Genomic DNA, 13,535 nt, shown 5'->3' on the forward strand with positions numbered 1-13,535 from the left:
ACATCAACAGAGTTGTTGAAGAAACAAGGACCGTCATCAAAATCATCATCAATATACCTCAGATCTGCAGCAAATTTGAAAAAAAAAAATTAAATTTATGACGATTTAGATAAAAATTCATGGACATGGTGAATGATTGAGAGAACGGAGAGTGAGAATTTATTAGATCAATCATGAGGAAGGATAAGAGATGAGAAACGAATGAAAATCAATGGTGATTAACAAAGATCTAGATAGAGAAAGGGAAAAGAGAGTGGCGGAAGAAATAGAGTTAGATTAGGTTTTTTTGCGATTAGGGTTGTTAAATATGGCGGGTGAAAATATGGTTAGGGGTTAAATGGGCTGGGTTAGTGATTGAGTTAGTATTAGTATTAATGGGTTGGGTTAATTAGATGGGTTAGTGTTTGGAGTAGGAAATAAAGTAGGGGTATAAATTGTAAAAACTAAAAAGAAGTAAGGGTAGAATGGTAATTATATAGGTGAAAAAGTTAAAAAAAAGGAAAGAGAAACATTACTTGAATAATCCGTTTCGGGAAAGAGGAAACATTATAATGAATGGGAGGGAGTATATATTAATTTCAGAAACCAAGGAACTTGAATGCAATTAAATAAATCTATACACATTGCTGTGTGATGGACCTGAACAAGGGGCTTCAATGTAAATATTATGTAGTTTTGGCTAAAAGTATAAATTTAGAAAATATTAAAATATGACAAGTTTCCTTAAAATAAACGGGTCTCACTTATGGTATTAATTAGTATAAATATGTTAATTATTTAACATACACAAATATAATATAAGTATAAGTTATATTTTGGAAACTGTTAAAAGGTAAGTAAATCAATTCAGATTTCCAAAAAATATAAATTTCATAATTCATTAGAATTGTAATTTAGTTAGTAAATAATAATGATTGTTCTTAAATAATATTCTAATCTAATATTTCAAATTTATTTAAATATATAAATCTAATACAACTAGATAATCAACTACTATGACAGTAATTACCCATGTGATTAGTAAAAGCAACAATTATATATAGCAACGAGTAATCTTGAAACTCATACTAGCAAATCAACCGAGAGTAATGAAATTAACAATAATAAATAATGGAGTAGTTAAAGAAAAAATAATGACGGCGGGAGAAATGAAAGTAATAATATTCACAACACATGTAATGAAAGTAACATTAGGAACAACGGAAAGAGTATGAATAATTAATTAACAATTCGATTTTAAGAAAATATTAATTTATTTACGGGTTAACCGTAAAAATAGCAGGAATAGTAAAACAAACAACAGTAAACGAAGAAGTAGTGTTGAACCATATAGAATATATGTTTATGTTTTGATGATGTCAAGAGTTATTTATATTTCATATACTTGTTGCGCGTAATTGTTTGTTTTAGTCTCTTCAGATTAGACTTACTATTTGTCAAGCTTAGATAATTGTGATGAACGTATAAAAGACTATATCTTGATCAAGCCCTTAATTAAGGATCAAGTTTTTACAAGATTATGGTAGAATTATTCAAGCATCCTAAGAAGATGAAGCTCGTTTAAAGTTTAATCAAGCTTGGATAATGAAGTAATCTACACTCGAAGATCTCCTAAGAAGATTAGAATAGTGTATGTGATTATCTCGTAATGGTAACGTGTGAATGAATTTCTTATACTGGTAAAGTTATAGCTTGACAGCTATAACATTACTTGTGAAGAGCTCAATGTTATAGCTCTTTTACTATAACATTGAGATGCTGAGTTTATACTACACGACTTAAAATGTTTTCAAAATTATTTTTTGAAAAATGTTTTTGTTTCTTTTAAATACTCTAGCAAAAGTATTTATTAAATAAGCCCGTTTTAATATGGAGTATGGTTTTATTTTAAACTTGTAATTAGTAATCATGTTGGATCAATTTATGAGTTGAGCCATATTACCAATCAGGGTTTTACCATGGCATACTCTTAAACCCTAAAATCTAACCTAATATCAAGCTAGGGTTTTCACGGATCACGAGGCATATGTGCCGTGCTATCTCGTGTTGCCTTAACGAATAAAAGATTGTTATTGTAAAGATTTTATTCTATAGAATAATCTTAACATATCTTTTATAATTAACTTGATATGGTTATTTATGATAAGGATATTTTTGTTATGGAAAATCTTATCATATCTTGAGATTTATGGAAAAGATAATAGAAGAATAATTTATATTTTATCTTTTGGAATATTTTCTATTATCTCTTAGGGTTTTAAGGAAAGAAATAATAAGAGATATGATTTGTTTACATATCCAAATCTCGGCTATTAGGGTTTCAAGCAAACCGAGAGCCATGCTCTTTCCTTTCTTATAAATACTTTGCTTTTGCCATATTTAAAATAAAGACCTTTAAGCATAAAATTGATTTTATTTTTAAGAGCAAAACCGTGTGTTTCAAAAGCAAGAACACTGATTTGCTATTTTCGAAAAAGGTCGTGTGTTTATAAACTTGTGCATTCGTTCATATTGGTATCGTTATAAGATAATAGTGCTCAATCGATTTCTTACTTGTTCATTAACGTGAACCTTTGAAAGAATCATTAGTGCTTTCTTGTTAGCGTAAGTTAGTCACTTGAGTATTTAACGATACTCACTTGAGTTACAACTAGGGTTAGTTGTACGAGTTAGGTTAGTAAATTTGTAATCCGTAGAAAGGTACTAAATTTATTAATCGAGAATAGTGGGCGTAGGTTTCGATTTGTGAAACTAAACCACCTCAAAAACCGTGTGTCTCTCTCTTTCGTTTGTTTGTTTATTTCGTTCTTATTCGTTAATTAGTTAAAGTTTAATCAATAAGCTTTAAATAATTAATTATACATATACAATCGAAAAAATTTTAATCCTCAATTCACCCCCCCCCCCCCCCCCATCCCCCCTCTTGAGTATTTCGGATCGATAAACTCTTCAAGTAGTGAACGTAATAGTATTAATGTTGCATGTAATGAAAGTAATAATATTAACAGCGGGAGAGATGAACGTGTCTCATAATTTGTTGATTAATTTTACCTCTCATCATAATTTCAATACATAAATTGTAAATGTATGTGTTAACCCAATTTAAAGAATCATATTTCATAGAAAATAAAATTTAAATGGTAATAAAGGTTGCTCAGACGTAGCCGGGCACCAAACCTAGTAATAATAACAGTAGTAGTAGTAATAATAATAACAACAACAACAACAACAACAACAACAACAACAACAACAACAACAACAACAACAACAACAACAACAACAACAACAACAACAACAACAACAACAACAACAAAAATTTATGTTTGACACAAGTGATTCCCTTGTCCCTACTCCTTTTTCTACCACTCATTTTCCATCCTCCTTCTATCACAATTCACAACCACTCAGCTTCAACATCAACTTTCATCAATTTTCACACCGAATACATCTTTCCCAGGCTGATTTTTACGTAAATTTCAGCTCTTTATTTTGAATGGACCCATTATCGTTTATATAAATTGTTGTTTTTGTTTGGAACATTAGATAGATTGTTGTTGATACTAATTGTTTACACAAATTAAAACTTGAATTTCTTTCTCAAATCCCAAATCAACAACAATGGATCTTTCTGGGTTTGGAATAGATGGTATATACAGATCACTAAGATCAGCTTTAAACTTCCCCAAAGACCCTAATTCAAGTATGGTCTAATTTTTGTTCAAAAACATTTCCTCTTTATCTAATAAACCTGCTTTAATTGATTCTGATTCTGTACAAGTTTTGAATTTTTCCCAGCTTAAATCCATGGCTGTTAAGGTTAATAATAATAATAATAGGCATAATAATAATAATAATAATAATAGCAATAATAATAATAATAATAATAATAAATAACACAATTTAACATAATTTTGCCACGACATATTAATATTTTGTCACAACTATTTACTAAAAGAATAGAAAATGTCTAAGTTTTTTCCGCCTAAATCATTTGATTTATAATTCGGTAATATGTGGGTGCCAAACACAAAGTATTTTATTTTATTTCGGTGATCAGTTGATGAATGTTGGTTGAATAAGATCAATTTATTTCGGGGGTTTAAGGTTTAGGCTTTCAGGTGAATAAAGAGGAGTGGTGAGCAGTGTTTGCTTATTTATCTCAATGGGGTCTTTGATGGGTTACTATTTTTATCTGAATTTACGGGCTACTTATTTATCTCTCCAAAGGTTTCTTCTCTGCTGTAGTAGGTGTAGCAGCCTTTTTCTTTTGACATTCTTACCTCCAGCTGTAGCAGCATTCTTCTTTTGTTTGTTTGACTTAGTAAAAGCTGTCAATACTCTATAAGGCATTGTTGTCTTGATGATGATATGTAAAGGAATTTAAAAAAAAAACATGATTAAAATTAGTAATTATATAATTATAAAAGCAACAAAGGCGTTTAAGTCATAATTTAGGTGCTAATGTCGCCATTATTATTACTACAATTAAGAAACAAAACGACCAAAGAATTGACAGAGAACTTGTACAACATTTTGACATCAATTATCTAGAATACAATTCTGACTTGAATCACATCATCAATTACTACAATTAAGAAACAAAACGGGACAACTTGAAAATATTTTGACATCAATTACATCATGAGATAAAAGCATTCATTGCCATCTTACAAGTTCGATTTTTCTAAAATTGCTATTGTAAATTTTTTTTTTCTGTTTCTGTCACTCAAAAATATATGTTAACAAACTAATTGTCATTTCTTCAACATTTAACCTGCTATTACAGGTAATTTATATGTTTTTTTTCTTAAAAGTAAATGAGAAAAAAAATTGCTTCATTTACGATGGTACATATTGTACGACTATAATATATTTTAATTTATGACGTTCTTTCTTTTCTCAATAAAATATAGTGGTTTCATATACTTTGAATACTTGACTCAGATCCATAATTTTCTAAATAAAGACTTGAGGTTGATTATAATTTTAAGGTTCAATGTAGTATTGAGCGAATGTTTTTCGAATATTTAAATTTTAACAGTTTGAAATAGTGGAGATGGTCTCTCACTAAGTTGTTGATGAGAGATAACATTTTACGTACACATTTATGTTATTACTATTACATTCGGTACTTGTTTCCTTAATAATCTTACTTTTTTTTTATCATAAATTATACGAAGTAATTATTTTTATTGTACATCATTTTATTCTATTCATACCCATTTTATTAATTTAGTACGATTTTTAATCTAAGTTGCAATTAATCTTTCATTAAATTTATTTAGAAATCATCTATGTGGAGACTTGTTTAACTTTTAATATTTAGTAAGTGTCCAAATTATCTAAATGTCTCAAATGTACGTCTTTGAATATGAAAAAAGTAAAATTTGATTTTAAAAAACATCAAAAATCTAACAAATGTCATATTACGTCGCCAAAAATACTTAGATTGGAAATAATTTTGACAACTTACAAGATATTAACTTAATATTCATCACTTTGTGGTCTCCATTCTTGTTTTATTTAAAAGTGTATCCATGTAAACGATTTAATATAAAAAAAATGGCAAAAAAAAAGACTTAAGGGTATTATTTGATAATTTGACTTTTAATTAAGTAAAAGTACAAAGACCAAAAATATCTGTAATAGCAGGTTAAAAGTTTGAAAATGGCAGTAGTATAATAATTCATGTTCTTGATTGGTAGTTATAGAAAAAAATAATTTACAATGGCGAAATTAGAAAAAACAAACTTATACAATGCTTTTTTTTTTTTTGGTACATGGGAGGGGCAAAGCCCCATAACTTAGTTAATTGCTACTACACGGGGAATGGCTACCCCAAAAATGTCCTCTCTGAGAATTGTACGGAGTTCTTCATACGGTTGGTCAATATGCTGAACTAGAGTGCTGGAATGGACTCCTCGGTTTGCTAGTAGGTCTGCCGCTCTATTAGCCTCCCGATAAGTGTGTTCGATTCTAACCATCCAATGGGGATCCTTTATCAGCTGCTTACACCTTTGGACTATGAACTTGAGATTATTACTAACAAGTCCGTCTTCGAGAATAATTTTAACACCTTGTGCGTTGTCCATATGAACTAGTAGCTTCGGAATATGAATGGACTTTGCTCTTTCCAACCCAGCGAGTAAGGCTAATAGCTCCGCCTTCATTGATGAGCAAATGCCACAAGAGAAATAAAAGGCAATGGTGAAATCACCTGTCTCGTCCCTTAATACTCCACCTCCACCAGCTGGTCCCGGATTCCCTTTAGAGGCACCGTCAGTATTTAATAAGAAATCAATTCATCTCATTTCATGGGAGAATATTCAAAAACCAAAGTCGATGGGAGGATTGGGCATTACATCAGCAAGACAAGCTAATGCGGCTTTCCTTACTAAGCTAGGGTGGAGAGTCCTTGCGGAGCCAACAAGACTATGGTCCATATTTTACGGGCAAAGTACTGCAATAACAGGTGTAATATCGACATATTTCAACCAAAAGCTAACATGTCTAATGTATGGGCCGGAATTACGGAGCAGTCTAAAACGATAATAAGAGGCGCAACATCCGCGGTGGGTAACGGTAGACGAACCTTATTCTGGGAACACGCGTGGGTTGACGGCTTGCGACTGGCCGAGCACACTCTATCACCAATTCCAGACGAAGTTAAAGATGTGACAGTGGGGGAAATGTGGTGTGAAAACGCAGGGTGGAAGTGGGATAACTTTGCTAATTTCTTGCCGCAAAACATTCTACAGCGTATAGCTTCTATATACCTGGTTCACGACCCCGACCTCGAAGATACGCTTTATTGGCAAGGTTCGTCCTCTGGTAAGTTCTCTTTAAAATCTGCCTTGGGTTTTTTAAGAAGTCTTGATGCCGCTGCCTTACCCGAACCACCCGTTTGGAGAACAATATGGCGTCTACCAGTCCAACAACGAATTCGAATGTTCCTATGGCTAGCAGCTCATGGACGATTAATGGTAAATGTTAATCGGGTCGTGAGAAATATGGGGGATAATCCCATGTGTCCTAGGTGCGAGGAGGCTGAGGAGACCACCGAGCATTTACTTAGATCGTGTCCCATATCCCAATAAATTTGGAGCTTGGTTGGTATTCAAGCTTCACATACCCACTTTTATTCTATGCCTTTTACGAGTTTGTTGTCGAAGAATGCGGGGAATGAGGACATTATCTCAGTAGCAGAGTGGCCAATGCAATTTGCGATTACATGTTGGTGGATTTGGAGATGGAGAAACAACATGGTTTTTGGACGAGACAGTGAAAATCCGGTTGAGCCCCAAGCTTTCCTTTTCCAACAGTTTGCAAGTTCGAGAAAAACTTTCGATATGTATGACATATTCACACCCCAGCCAAGAAATTCCAATGAAGAAATATTTGTCCGTTGGCTCCCTCCCCCACACGGATGGACTATACAATGGTGATGAATGCTTTTATATTATCTAGAATAAAGTAAAAACAGTAAGAATGTATTAGTATTAACGTGAAAAATTTGGTGGAAGATGATTGATAGCTGATGAATGTAACAAGATCAATGAATTAATCTATTCAATTTGGGGTTTAGGGTTTTGGCACTTATTTATCTCAATGGGCTCATTGATGGGTCATTATTCACATTACTCAAGCCGACCGTTCAGAATTCGCTCTATTGGTTTGCTCTTCTTTAAATGAATAAATTATTTGACGGCCACAAATTTATAACATCTCACATCCCTATTTTTTCAACATTATTCAAATATAATGTGAAACTAGTTTGAATGTATGTAGGTTGCAACAAGGTAATTAACTTAGTAATAAAAAAAATAAAAATAAATATGGTATAAATATGGTAGAAAATTAAACATTTTATTGACACTAAGCATTGAATTAATTTAATGATAATTTAAAATCATGTCATCATATAAATTACATATACGGAGTAATATTTTATTTGTACGGATATTTATCTCTTTTCAAACTATAGTTTAATTAACTATATTATTATAATAAGTAAGAGATTTTATTAATATTGACCATTTTATCACTCTTTCTCCCACCTAAAAAATATTAAAACTTGAAAAATTAACATTAAGATTTCACTAATGTGAATGTCACTAATGATGTCATTATTCCTCCTGGTTCAGTTACTAGTTCTACATCCCATTTGTCTGAAAATGTTATACCTGTTGTGAGAAGATCACAAAGGCCTTCTAAGCTACCCAGTAATCTGCAATGTTTTGTATGTCCTGCCTGGTCAAATCATAGTTTTTTTTTTCTGTTTTTGACATGGCCTCTTGTCCTTCTGATATCACTGCCTTGCTAAATAATATGATGTCTATCCCTGAGACTTCTACATATAGACAAGCTCAGTCTGATTCTAATTGAATAAAGGCCATACAACTTGACCCGGGTGCTTTGGAGACTAATGGGACATGGGAATTGGCCACTTTGCCACATGGATTTAAAGCCGCCATAGGATCCAAGTGGATTTTTAAGGTCAAATATAAGAAATACGGGATAACTGAGAGATACAAGGCACATTTAGTTTCCAAAGACTTTAACCAGGTAAAAGGGAAGGACTTCAAACACACATTCTCACCTGTAGCAAAGTTCACTACAGGGAGAGTGCTTTTATATGTGGCAGCAGCTAAAGGCTGGCCAATCAAGCAATTTGACATCAATAATGCATTCCTCCATTGCTTTCTTGAAGATGAGGTATATATGCAGCCACCTGAAAGTTATCTAAAAGCTAAATCAGGTCAAATTTGTAGGCTTAAGAGGTCTCTTTATGGTCTAAAACAAACTTCTAGACAGTGGAATGTGAAACTCACCAAATTACTTCTTTCCTAAGGGTTTGTTCAGTCCAAATATGACTACTCTTTGTTTGTGAGAGATGTGAAAGGTTCTTTTGTCCCTGTACTAGTTATGTAGATGATCTGCTTGTTACTGAACCAGACATTCAATACATGACACACTTGAAGACTATTCTTGATAAGGCCTTCATTATTAAAAATTAGGAGATGTAAGATATTTCTTGGGTCTGGAAATCATTATATCTCAGAAGTGCTTTTGATAAATCAAACGAAATATGTTCATGATCTCTTACATGGTTCTTGTATGAGTGATTGCACATCTACACCTTTCCCTTTGCCAAAAAAAAGGGTTGAAGTTATCTACTGAAGAAGGGGCATTGTTACCTGATCTAGAGTCTTACATGAAGATTACAGGTAAAATTTTATACCTAAATCTGACACACCCTGATTTGTCTTACTTAGTCAATCTCTGAGTGCACCAAGAGAGTCACATCTTTGTGCTGCAGTCCATTTGTTGAGATACTTACAAGGGACAAAGAATGCTACATTGTTCTATTCAACATAGAATGATCTCAGTTTGCAAACATTTTGTGATGCTGATGGGGAGGTGTCAATTTAGTTGAAGATCAGTCACTGGACAATGTGTTTTCTTGCCAAATCCCTTGTATCTTGGAAGAATAAGAAGCAAAAGACAGTCTCCAAATCATCATCTGAGTAAGAATATCGTGTAATGTCATACAACAAGTGAAATTGTTTGACTCCAAGGGTTGTTGCAAGGCTTTAAGGTTCTTGTTCCTCATTCTATCCCTCTTTTCTATGACAATACTTCAGCTTAACATATAGCTCCAATTCCTTTTTATGAGCGAAAAAAGGTTCAAGAAAGTCTAATTGATTGTCATTATGTGCGGAAAAAGGTTCAAGAAAGTCAAATTACCACCAGGCATGTAAAGTCACAACTTCAGTTGGCAAATCTTAACAAAACCATTGGGACAGCAGTAACAAATGTATCTTTCTTTTAAGCTGGATCTGCTTTTTTATCCACATTTAGCATACCCACCTTGAGGAGATGTGGAAATAGTCAATTGGTACATAGGTTTGTTGACTTGTAAATAAAGTCCTATGTATAAGTCACACTTTTTCACATACCAACCAACTTAATGAAATCATTCTTCTATTTAATCTCTCTCTCTCTACAGATATTTCCTCACTCTAAACATTATAAAATCCTCTATAATTTCTATTTTCTTGTTCATTAATGGAGATCATCTCCGCCATGCATGGTTGATACCTTGAGCTCCGCTGCTCATCTTCACAGATCGCAATGATTTCAGCAGGGTAGCCATATCACGGCTAAACACATGATTATTCAAGGAAGTAGTGATGGACCCCCATAACTTTGTGTAATTGTGAAATTAACCCACACAACTTTCAATTGAAGTAATATACCAACAGTTATGTCAACATGTATACATATAACATACTAAAAATCATAGGTATTACATAGTATTCCTAATTTTTTTTTTACATATGTATGTAATTCAGTATGGCTTTTTGAAAAAAAAAATTACCAATTTTATGTGAATTATTTTGAAATGTTGAAAAATAGAAAAATTTGAATACTTTTTACCCTTTTATTATATTTTTTATATATTTTGTCATGAAAATATTTTATTTCGACTTCTGATTTTAATATAACTAACTAATAAAATACTAGTTTGAATGCCCGTGCGTTGCAACGGGGTAATTAGCTTATTTATAATGCAAAAAAAAAAATTATAAACGTTTAATGTTTATATTATACGTCTAATGATTTGTTTACATATTATTAAAATATCTCTTTCAAAAAAAATTAAAGATTAATATACACGTGGGTTAACTCTTATTTATAATCATATAATCACCCCACCTTATACTAATTTTTCGATGTGGGACAATTCTACTATTTATAAGTAATATATTCACAAGAATTGGATTTTTTTTTGATGTGGGACAATTCTAATATTTATACGTAATATATATTTATCAAACCTGCATTATTTTTCAATGTGGGACAAAAAACATACTCAGAATTACACCATCTTTTTTGCACTTAGTTCGACATCCAACCAGATCTCGAATACCGAATGCAGACAATTGCTACTCATTATATCTAATAGTTATATTTAAATTTAATAATATGATCAAGTACTCTCCATTAATATTTGTATTTTGTTTTTCTTCAAAAAAATTTTAACATAATTGAGATACGGAAATTTCTCGTGGTACCCCTTAATTTTGTTAGATTTTCCGTGTTACCCCTACTTTTAAAAATCAGCCTATGGTACCTTTGAGGTTCCATTTTTTTGCCCATGGTACCCCCTAATGTAAAGGATGTTAAATGGACGTTAAGTTTGATGGCGTGGTGATAAAATAACAATTAAAAATAATACCCTCTTTATTGTTTTATTGGTACGGATATCTCTCTTTTAAATGCAAATTTAATTAACTACATCATTATAATATTGGAAATTTCTCATGGTAACCTTGAACTTTGATAGATTACACGTGCTACCATGGACGTTTGTTTTCTATTTTTTTTAACATAATTAAAATATGTGCAAATGATAAGAACCTATACTCTAATGATAGAATATTTTTTAACACAATTCTTATTATATTATTTAAACATAGTATATTTACCACACCTACATTATTTTTCAATATGGGACATACAAAATCTATAGGTAGAAAATATAATGATATAAACTTTTAAGAGCTCTCCAAGACAATACTTAAGCGACTTAAAAGATTTTGGGTTGATGCCTAAGTTTCAAGGATGCTCATAGAATCACCCACCTTATGCTATATTTCGATGTGGGAAAATTCTATTTTTTATATGTAGTATATTTATCACACCTATATTATTTTTCAATGTGGGAGATATAACATACTATGAAATACACCATCTTTAATATGTGCAAATTATATGAAATCTATATATACTCTAATGATAGCATTTCTTACCATGAATCTAATAATATTATTTTCATAATTTTTTACCGATATTATTTTGTCAAATCAAATTTAAAAATTTTTATATAAATATTAGAAACATCACTTGAATATAAAATAAGAAATACATAGTATATATTATAATAACTAAAAGATTTTCCAAACATTAACTTAGGTTATAAATCATTATAGTAGAGACAGTAATACAAACTCTTTTAAGAGTTATCTCTGACAATACTTAAGGGTATCAAAAGATTTTGGGTTATGACTTCTATTTATAATCATAAGATCACCATGCCTTATGGTAATCTTCCGATGTGGGACAATTCTAATATTTATACATAGTATATTCACCACACTTACGTTACTTTTCAATGTAGGACAAATAACATACTAAGTACACCATTTTTTTTTGCATCTACTTTGACATCAACTTGATTTAATAATGAGAAAATACAATATAATACAATATATACTCTAATGATAGCATTTTTTTGTCACAATCTAATTATATGATTTTCATACGATACTTTATTTTCAAATGAAATATAAGTTTTTATATCAAAATTATAAACATCACTTTAATATAATATAGAAAATGTATATATATGAGACATTTCTATTATTTATACATAATATATTCACAACACCTACATTATTATTTTTCAATGTGGGACATATAACATACAAAAAGTCTATATCTTTTATATCAAAAAAATTTGGATTAATACCTAAGTTTCAAGGATGCCTCCTATTTATATTTATAGAATCACCCTACCGTATACTATTATTTCAATGTGAGATACATAATTTAATTATTTAGACGTAGTATGTTCATAATGCCTACATTATTTTTCAATGTGAAAGATATAACATACCAAGAAATACATGTCTCTTCTTAAAAAAACCATTATTGTATACATATTATTTTTCTTTGAAGGTAAAACCACTTAGTCTCGATCATTAGATATGGATCTCTACATCGTACATATAACGACTCATTAACGCTCTATTACTGCATTCAGAAGACAATCATTAGTAAAATATTTAGTTTTGTATTGTGTCAGGAGACTACCATTAGTAAAACGTTTTGTTATTTTTTGATTTTCTTGTTCATATTCTTAACTCTTTCCCGGGTAGTTCCCAACGATTTTCTATTTTTTATATCATATCGTAGATAATGATAGAAAATCTTAAGAGCTCTTTAAAACAACATTTATGAGACTCAAAAAATTTTGGGTGGATACATAAGTTCCAAATATGCATCCTATTTATATTCATAGGATCACATCACCTTATACTAATCTTTCGATGTGGGACAATTCTACTATTTATATGTAGTATATTCACCACACCTACTTATTTTACAATGTGGGACAAAACATACTAAAAAGTACACAATTTTACGTATTAAGAAGTACACCATCTTTAATATGTGCAAATAATATGAAATTTATACTCTAATGATAGCATTTTTAACACAAAGCTAATTATATCATTTTCATAATTTTTTAACGATATTTTTTTGCCAAATGAAATGTAAAAGTTTGATATAAAAATTGGAAATATCACTTGAATATAATTTAGGAAATATACATATTATAATAATTAAAAGATTTTCCACTTTATTTTTACATCAAAAATTATACTTTCCTAAATTGATTTTTGATGATGTGGACGCTCTCAGATCGCTCGAAAAAACTCTCTTATATATATATATATATATATATA

Source organism: Silene latifolia, chromosome 5, assembly GCF_048544455.1.
Source record: "Silene latifolia isolate original U9 population chromosome 5, ASM4854445v1, whole genome shotgun sequence".
NCBI classification, from domain to species: domain Eukaryota; kingdom Viridiplantae; phylum Streptophyta; class Magnoliopsida; order Caryophyllales; family Caryophyllaceae; genus Silene; species Silene latifolia.